Source organism: Argopecten irradians, chromosome 3 (genome assembly GCF_041381155.1).
Source record: "Argopecten irradians isolate NY chromosome 3, Ai_NY, whole genome shotgun sequence".
In the NCBI taxonomy this organism is placed as follows: Eukaryota; Metazoa; Mollusca; class Bivalvia; order Pectinida; family Pectinidae; genus Argopecten; species Argopecten irradians.
In genome coordinates this window covers 20,498,449-20,509,021 of record NC_091136.1, presented here as the reverse complement: position 1 = coordinate 20,509,021, position 10,573 = coordinate 20,498,449, and positions in this window count along the sequence as shown.

The following is a 10,573-nucleotide window of genomic DNA, read 5'->3' as shown; positions in this document are numbered from 1 at the left end:
AACAACTAGCCATAAAAAACATGGTGGGCTATAATGACCTTTCCTGGTATTTGAGGCACCAATGGCAAAGCATCAAATACTGTCAGATTAACTTGCCTGCTAAACCTGTTTTACGCATTTAATTAGGTTTTTTCTCACTTTTTGCCTTCATATGTTAGGCAAACAAAAAAACAAAACTGTCTAAAATATAAGCTATTTTAGCACACTAATCCACAACACACTATAGAATGCAATGTCATGTCGATTGAAACAAATAAGAAAGACGTAAAGACTTACAAGCCGAAGGCACTGCAGAGAAGATAGCATGGCAGCCATTCTGAAGCACTCACCTTTGAGTGAAATGGAGGTAGAATTTTTCTAACTTCTAAAGATGGTTACGATCAAATACATGTATGTGGAGTGCCTTTATAAGGTCAGGATGGGAGTTACAAGAGTACTAACAGATTTCTTATCGTCATATAACTACCAGAAAACGTTTTAGGTAAACTGTACTAAAGCCATAATTGCTCCAGTGTTATAATAAAGTGTGAAATAGGATGTATGCAGGAATTACGAAAGGGTGGATTGATTGAATCTTGCAATTGAATGCAATTTAGTTTATGAAGTCAAAGCAGGACAAATACCAGTATGAAACGGTGTACGAATGACCGATCCAAGTGCCTGTCGGGACTGGTAAGTTTGCCCAGCAAGAAATGCTTTCGATTTCGGAAACAAAAAGAAATCACATGGGGCAAGGTCTGGAGAATACGAGGGGTTAGGTAAAACTGTTACTTTTCTTTCTTCAAAAACCCCGTAACTATTGCGGAGGTATGAGCGGGAACCTTGTCATGTACGAGATTGATATGTTTAAATCAGTGGCAGGGCGTCGAACTTTTTCAGTTTCTTCAGTATAACGTCTTTGTAGTGCTTTTCGGTGTTGCTTTCGCTCTTTTTTATCGGCACATTTATTGCAACTCATTCACCAGAAAAGATTGCTCATAACCCCTTTGTACTCAAAGAACGTTTTACAATTATTGAACGTTTGCTGTGTGTAGTGGTCCAGATCTTATTGCTAACTTTTCTGACGGGCTCAAAATATGACAAAATGAAGTTCGCCAATATCGTCACAGGTGAAGAAACCTGGGTTAAATTATTTTGAGCCCTTAAATCAACATAGTGGCATCCATCTAGCAGAAATCTTTCAGACTTTAAAAATGCTTCTTCAAAGTAACGTGAACCGTTGATAGCGATATGCCTATTATTCGTGCAATATCATGAATCGGAAATCGTGCTCAAAATACGGAACCCAAGTTTCTTCAACCAGTTGCCTCTTTTGCTCTTCAGTGAACCTGTGGCTTTCGGTATTTCAAATTCTTCTTCAAAATAAGGTAACCGTAGTGATATGTCTACCTTTCGTGCAATATCACGAACCGTAAATCTGTCATCTCCTTCAGCAATTTCTTTTATTTTGGTAATTATTTCTTTACGAGATGCAGATTTTTTTATACTTTCGGCGAGATGTTGAAATCTGAAAATAGTTTCATTTTATTGCAAATATTCGGCCTGTCTGATCTTAATTGTATATTAGAAATATGTATAATTGCTATAATAGTGTAGTTAGACCGATATAACAACATTATTTGTACTATAAATTCCGTTTTCAATACGTAATGTAGTCGTCTTGTGTACGGAGTATAGCCATTTCCAAATAACGTGTGTACGGAGTATAGCAGGGAAGGTGTACGGAGTATAGCAAGTTTAAAACATTTTAAAACGTATTCGTTTTTTGGAATTTGCTATCTTTAAAGAATTAATCATAGTGGGATTTACAATCACAAATAAAGCATTGATTTGTTGATTTAATTAAGGTTCTTTGTAATTTACCAGTATTACAAAATATAACAATATCATTACATAACTGTACTTTTCGGCGCAATTGAGCCTCTTGAAATTCTCGAAATCCAGCATTTTGCTCATTTAAATGATTTTTCATACCCATCACAACAATTACAAAATGATTGTTGAAATTGTTACGAATATCAGTATGATAACACTTGCACCAAAACCTTAACCTTCTAAAGCCGACACCAAAATGATTCCATAAGCCCCCTCTGTTCGAGAGAAAAAATGGAAACTATTCATGATATGATAATATGGTAATAGTGATGCTATACAAACACTTTGGACAGTCTTTCGAAACAAGGCATTTACACAGTTTTTAACTTTAAATTATCCCCGCTTTCACCGAAACAGGGGATATTGCATGTAATTTGAGTTTATGTGTCCATTTTCGTAAATCCGTATTCTATAACAAATGACCGAGATTACCTGTTTTGCCCCTGCGGTTTATTCAACACTTATCATACTTATAATAAGGCACAACAGTGCCATGTATTCCAATAACCCCATACAACACATTTTGTAATTGTACCTGCTGCCCCTATTGCACGAGATCGTAAAAGGCGACTAAATTTAGGATTTTATCTCTTCTTCCTAACTGACTTTTTTCTTCCTAACGTCGCATTTGACACCGCCTCACTTTTGTTTTTTTGTGGTTAGATTAGGTTAGGCTCTGGGTTCTGACCCATGGCCGAAACACACCAAAGTCTATAAAAGTGATAGTTTCTGCTCCTGCTTATATTATTAGCGTTCAGCATGCCGAGTGTAGGATGACTGGTTCGCCCGTTATCAGTATAAAGTATATTTCACTTTCGAATACCACAGTTCAAATAAATCAAAAAGATGTTTTATATTTAAATAATTATCTAGAACTCAAACACTGTTTTGAATTCATTTTCATTTATGGGTGAAGTATTAGCAGTTTTGATTGCTTTTCTGTATTTACTGACTGATTTTGTCGTTTTACCGGATACATGTGAAAACATGGTTGTTAATATGAAGCAAACAAACCGAAATAATCAATTGAATGAGGCAAATATACAATGAATCATTGATACTATTACGCGGCTATATTCCGTACACCACAATATGAATTTTAGCTATATACTCCGTACACTTCGCGAGCTATACTCCGCACACTGATGTCTCCTTATAAAACGAATATCTACAAATGATTGTTTTAATCTTATATGGACAGACAGCGAAGACACGTGCGTGTTATTCAATATGGCTGATTTTATTCACTGACTAGATATTACTATACACACACACAGTATTACTGCGCACGAGTATAGGTGGTGCGTCAAATGAACCAACATAAAGTTACTTATTATAACATCTCCCTTTTTTAAGAAAGCAAAACAAACTCATGACTAGTCGTCATTTAAACTTTGAAATTCAACTTAAAACAAATAACACTGGTAACCTGAGAAATGAGGTAGACTGCCTCAAGTCCCACAAGAGTACAGGGATTATTCTGCCCTTAAACACAGTACTCTTGTATTATGTAACACTAAGAAAAGTCTAAACAATAAAGTCTTTCAAACGCGTTGGTAAGATGATATTTCTCTTTGGACGCGCCGCGTACGCGTATGTAGTGTCATTTTTACCGGCTGGGGAAGGCGTTTTCTCTGTCGAATCTGGCGTGGTGGTAACAACTGGTGGAATCGGTTTCTTAGGAGTCGCTGGAGCTGGAGTCTCCTCTGTAGATTCACATGGATTTTCTGTACCCTGTAGATGTCGCCTATTTCTCTGGTAAACACCTAGGGGTGTTTTGACACTATATGATCTGATGTCAGGGTTTACTTTTTCTACAACACCGCTTGTTGACCAAAGTTTCTCATTGTCAAGTTTTATTCTAACCTTGTCTCCGACGTCCAAATCGGGTAAAGATTTAGCACCATGTCGCTTGTCGAAATGATATGAGTAACGGCGTTTGTACTCATCGTCCTTCCTTTTGACGTCAATCTGTTTTGACCATTTAGGGACTAGCTTTTCAGTGGCGACTGGCACCGTTGTACGAATCTGTCTACCCATGATTAGTTGGCATGGACTTACACCTGTTGCCTTGACCGGTGTGGCCCGGTATGCCATTAATGCTGCAAATACATCCTCTAGGGCGAGTATCCTTTTGGCTATCTTTCTCCACTTTTAACTCCACTTTCTGCCTCGCCATTACCTTGGGGATAGTGCGGAGATGAGAATGTTTGTCTAAATCCATAATCCTTGGCAAATTCCTTTAATTCGCGCGAAGTTATAAACTGTGTACCGTTGTCGGATACAAATTCCTCCGGAACTCCCCAGTGTGCGAATATGTTCTTTAGTCGAAGAATAACTTGATTGCTGGTGACATTTTGGAGATGAGCAATCTCTAGATATCTCGAATAATAGTCTATCAGAACAAGATAGTTTTTTTCCTTGGAAATCACACAAATCCGCGGCAACCTTCTGCCAAGGTCGTAATGGTAACTCGGATACCTTCAAAGGTTCTTTATGTTGAGTTGGTTTGCGCTCCTGGCAAAATGTGCATGAGGTTACTTTAGCCTTGATACTTCTGGTGATTCCTGGCCACCATACCGTAGTTTTTGCCCTGTCACAACATTTGTCTATTCCCATGCAACCTTCATGGATACGTTCCAATAACTCGTTCCTCAGTTCCTCTGGAACGACAACTCGGTCCCTGAACATTAACAGACCGTTTGATACCGAAAGTTCATTTCGCGACGGAAAGTACTCCGCTGCTATTTCGTCAACACCACTCAATTTGCTTGGCCATCCATACTTGGTGTACACAAGGGCTTTCTGTACGTTTAAATCCCTTAGTTGAGCTTCCCTAATGTGATCAAGTTTCACATCTGAAATGGGTCTAAGTGACTCGACTGAATTTGTGTACAGTTCAACTTCATCACTTGAATTGTCTTGCTGTGTCTTCATAGGACTTCGCGATAATGTATCTGAAACCACTAGCATTTTACCTGGCACATGCTCTGCTATTGGGTTGAATCTCCTCATACGCATCAAAAGACGTTGGCATCATTTTGTCTAGATCTTGAGTATTAATCAGAGGTACTAGAGGTTTGTGGTCTGTGAGGAGCTGAAAGTTCTCCAATCCAACAAGATAGCGTTCGAACTTTTCGCATGCCCATGTAGCCGCCAAACATTCCTTTTCGATTTGAGCATATTTAGTCTCTGTCGAAGTAAGAGTTCGCGAACAAAATGCGATTGGTTTAAGTTCTCCTTTCTCATCCCTCTGATAAAGAGCCGCGCCAAGTCCAAAACTGCTTGCATCAGCACTTACAATGGTTTCACGCTTGGTGTTGTAGAAGTTCAGAACTGGAGTTTCTGTCAATTTACGCTTAACTTCCTCAAACGCATGTTCTTGCATAGGAGTCCATGACCATACTTGATCTGATTTCAGCAATTCAGTCATAGGTTTCATTGTGTCAGAAAGACCAGGTAAGAAACGACCCAGATAATTAATCATTCCAAGGACTCTTCTCAACTCTGTGATGTCCTTAGGAGCATCCAGATTCCTGATAGCCTCAATCCTTTTCGGATGTGGGGAAATTCCCTCTGAGCTTATCACATGGCCAAAGTATACGTACTCAATGCTCGACTTCCCGAACTCGCACTTGTCTTCATTCAATTTCAGACCTGAGGCTTTAATTCTGTCCATTACCTTTTTAAGACGCTCGTCGTGCTCTTCAGCCGTCTTTCCGTATATCAATGTGTCATCTATGATAGCTTCTACACCTTCTAGTCCAGCAAGAAGTTCTGTCATCTTTCTCTGGAATATCTCTGGAGCCGATGTTATGCCAAATGGGACTCAACGAAAACAGAATCGCCCAAATGGTGTGATAAATGTCGTCAACTTTGAGTTGTCAGGGTGAAGTGGTATTTGATAGAAACCGCTGCTAGCATCTAGTTTGGAGAAGATTTTAGCACCCGCTAGCTTGGGAGCTATGTCGTCAAGTGTAGGCAGCATGAGTATTTCGCGCTTTATCCCTTCGTTCAGTTTTGTTCAGGTCAACGCAGATTCTAATATTACCGTTCTTCTTTACCACTGGTACCATAGGGGCACACCAATCCGTAGGTTCTGTGACCCTCTCAATTATTCCTTCATGTTCCATTCGCTCCAGTTCCTTTGACACTTTACTAAGTAATGGAAATGGTACACGTCTTGCAGTCGTAACACAGTACGGTTGGACTTTATCCGTTAATTTGATGTATGCAGGCTCGCACTTGAGCAGGCCCGATGACCCAAATGCTGATGGGTTGTTGAGTTTTACACTTTCGTCAATCCGAAGTACTAGTCCGAGTTGTACCGCAGCATCACGGCTGAGTAAATTGCTTGTGTTCTGTCCCCCGACTATGTAGAACTCCAATGGATAGGTTTTATTTTTAAAACGCACACCATATGTGAATCGCCCTAGGCATCCTAGTTGGCCCCCGGGCTCTGAAGCACCGTGTTATCACCCTTGTCCAATTTAGGCTTATTTTTTTAGACGGTTATATGTCCTTTCAGACATAACTGATATGTCAGCACCTGTATCTATCTTTAGAGTCACGGATGAGCCACACACTTGTAAAATTACCTTCCATGGTTCAGACAATCCACTGTTTACAGAACCCAAAAAGAATTCTTCTGGATAATGTTCATGTTGTACCACCTCTTGTACTGTCTGTTTACTCCTACAGCATACCGCGAAATGATTGGTTCCTTTACATTTGTGACATTTCTTCCCATAAGCAGGACATGCTCCGCGTTGGTGAATTCTATTGAACCGTGAACATCTCTGTGTACTTTTACTACTATCCTGAGTCCCTGTTGCTGTGCTTTGTTTTTGACCTGTAGGACGTTTCGGCCACCTCTTGTTCTTATTAATTGCGTCGATATTAGTTGCCTTTGTTTGCTGGTCTTTGAGTTGGCTTTTGACTTGTTCAGCATAACGCGCGATTTGTAAACAGTTTCTAATGTAAGGTCGGACTTCAGCTGTAATTTTTCAGAAATTGCTTTGTCTGTTATGCCGATAACTAACCGGTCTCTAATGTGATCATCTATGTTTTGTCCGAAATCGCAGTACTCGGCTAGTTCATGAAGAGCTCTCATAAAAGCCTCAATAGACTCTGTAGGGCCTTGACATCTCATGTGGAATTTGGCACGTTCATGTATAACGTTACGCTTGGGTATGAAATATGAGTTCAGTTTATCGACTACTTTGTCATATTTTCCCTCATCCCCTTCTGCTGCAGAATGTGAGTGATTTTAAAACTTTTCGCCTTGTTTTCCCATAGCATAAATCAAAGAACTTATCTGGACAATGCCCTCTTCTTTATTGAGCTTGGTGGCTAATCTGTACCTCGAGAATCGTTGGAGCTAGTCCGGCCACTCAATCGGTGATGTGAAGTCGAAGGCCTCCGGTGCATGAAATTTCTCCATTGTTGTATTCTATTCTGATTGCCGCAATGGACGGTGAATTTCTGCGTCGCTCCAGACCTTACTTCATATAACAAGCCACTTCTGACACCATGTTTTAATCTTACATGGACAGACAGCGAAGACACGTGCGTGTTATTCAATATGGCTGATTTTATTCATTGACTAGATATTACTATACACACATACAGTATTACTGCGCACGAGTATAGGTAGTGCGTCAAATGAACCAACATAAAGTTACTTATTATAACACCCAGGTTACCAACATTTTGCATTATGAATATATATATGTATATCCCTTAATGTAAGAAAGATGATTTGGGTTAAAACCTAATAATCATTTCAAAATAAACGAAAATATGTGAGCAATCTAACTTTTTAGCAGGTACACACCAAAAATCTTCACAGATAATTCAATAAAGACGCATTAGATTCCAGAAGTTTTACATTTAATTTAAATCGAACGTTTTATGAAACGACGTGACCAGGATACAATCTGCATTATTGTGCTGTATAATTAAAAACAATGAGTGAATCATCCCCTCTCATGCTGTATATTTTAGCTGTCGCTTCGAGTGTAGCTAATTCCGGTGTACCGATGATAGACGGTGTTTATCCGTCTAATGCAAAATGACATTTCAGATAAATTGTTCACAATTTTATCATATTTCAGAATTGAACTCAATCCAATGTTTGTGACGAAAATTATCATAAAGAATGATAAATGTTTCGAATTCTTTGTTTTTCATAAGGTCTTTATTTCTAAAAAATATATTCAGCATCATCCACTGTAACACAGTTAATTCTTGTGAATTCTGTACCATGTTGTCTATTAAATAACTAATCATACAGAAGGTGTAACTTTGATACCCACGTAACTAAATGTCAATGTGCTAAACTTTACCATTTCTATCGCTACTACCAGAATATTTGATCTGAATCAACGTTCCATCTATGCGTAAATCCAGGCATACCGATAAACCGGTACAAGCCGGTATTGAACAACGACAACATGCTGTATCGCTGTATCGTTCAAAAATAAAAGCTTCCGTTTTTCACTCCTTCTTACAGAAAATACTCATTAGAGCTCATTTAGACACCACGGGGCATGTATACGGGCAAGGGATTCGAGTAGCATGTTCTATTGATAGAATGTTTCAAGCTTCCGAGTCACTTAGACGCACCGGAAAATGCGTTTGCGTAACCATGAAGACAACTTCGTTTGACACTTAGCAGACGACATAGATAATGTCGACGGGAAAAACAAAATCAAAAGTTTGGCTACAATTTCGCCAAGTCATAGGCGAGAGTAAAGCAATATATGTTTGCTTTGCGTGTAGCCACATCCGGCTGTACAACAAATCTCAACACGCATTTGAGGAGACATCAGAAAATTGACGTAAAGTTACCAGTCAACCATCGCAATCGGGTGCCACTATTCCAGTAAAATTAGGTAAGTGTTATATTTGAATAATGAAACAATCTATTAAACAAGTTTTTTTGTAATGTATGGGTTCAAATACGAGTTTACGATATTTGGTAAAATAATTGTATCAGTGTTCAGTACGTTTTTAACTTCTTATAACACATTTTCTGTTATATTTTATAGAAAAAAATGATGAAGTTAGTCAGGTTACTAAGGTTACACCTTCAAGTTCTGCTACTGCAGTAACTGCACAAAATCCTTGGTCAATTGCAAAAAAACCGGCTTAGCCTGCATTCAAAGTGACTGAAATCACAGATGCTGTTTTGAGATATATCATAAAAGACATGCGTCCATTCAGCACAGTTGAAAGTACATGTAACGTTCTATCTATATCTATCTATATATGATACGTTGTAGAACCCGTTTCCGGTTTTAACACAACGGTAGAGAGAGGATCTTACAGGGCATGTTTACCTTTTCCTCTAAGTGGTTCCAGTCAATGACTGTACGCACAAAGAAGGAATTCCTGTATTGCTCACAGTTGTGTGTCGGTACCGTGAGGGGTTTTGAATTTCTGGTGACATTGTTTTCAAAAACATTTGTGGTGATGTGATTTTCGTAATACTTAGCTTTGATGTTTCTTTTGGGTCGTTGTTCTGTTAAGTACTGATTTGGGGGTATTGATGGTAGCATCCCCTCCACCACTTTATATAGGAAGGTCAGTCTCTGTTGTTCACGTCTGATCTGAAGTGATGGTAGTTTCAGATCCTCTAGCATTCTTGTAACGCATCCTTCCTCCCTGGTCTTGTAGTCGTTGGAAATGAATCTGGCTGCTAGTCTTTATATTCTTTCAAGTTTGTCAATGTCTTTTTTGATATAAGGGTCCCAAATTATTGCACCATACTCAAGGATGGAGCGCACCAGTGAAATATAAGCTATTTTTTGCACGTAGTTGGGCAGTGTTTCAGGTTCCGTTTTAGAAAACCTAATGTGGAGCTAGCTTTTTTTGCTATTTTTGTTATATGAGTGTCCCATTTCAAATCGTCCGAAACTGTAAGACCAAGATATGGATTGTTTTTACTTGCTCCAGGATATGTCCGTTTATGGTGTAAGAATTTGTGACTTTTTCTTTTTATGTTCATGATATAGCACTTTTTGCATTAAGTTTAATTCCCCAATTGTTTGCCCATTGTTCCAAATTGTGTAGGTCATCCTGTAAAAATTGATGGTCTTGGTATTTGTTGATTTCTCGGTATAGTAGACAGACATCTGCAAAGAGTCGTACTTTTGAATTAACACAGTCAGGTAGATCATTGATGTGACAGAGAAACAATAGCGGTCCGAGTACTGTTCCCTGAGGGACTCCTGAATCTACAGAGGCTTCTCGAGAGAATTCTCCTTCAAGGGCTACTCTCATCTGACGCTGTGTCAGGAAGGTTGAGAGCCACTTGTGTAGATTTCCTTTGATGCCGTATTGGTTCAACTTGTGTAGGAGTTTTTGGTGTGGTACAGTGTCAAATGCTTTTGAAAAGTCAAGGATGGCTAGATCGACTTGTTTGTTTCTATCGTATGATTTCATGAGGTCGTCCATTGTGACTGCAAGTTGTGTTTCACAGGAAAATCCAGTACGAAATCGATGGTTGAGCAATGTTAAGATGTTGTGGTGCTCTAGATGGTTAAGCATGTGTTTACATATAATGTGCTCTAGCAGCTTGCATGGTACCGATGTTAATGATACTGGTCTATAATTCTCTGCTGCATGTCGTTCTCCCTTTTTAAAAATGGCTGATATGTTTGCGCACAACCAATCTGTCGGTAATAGTCCAGTA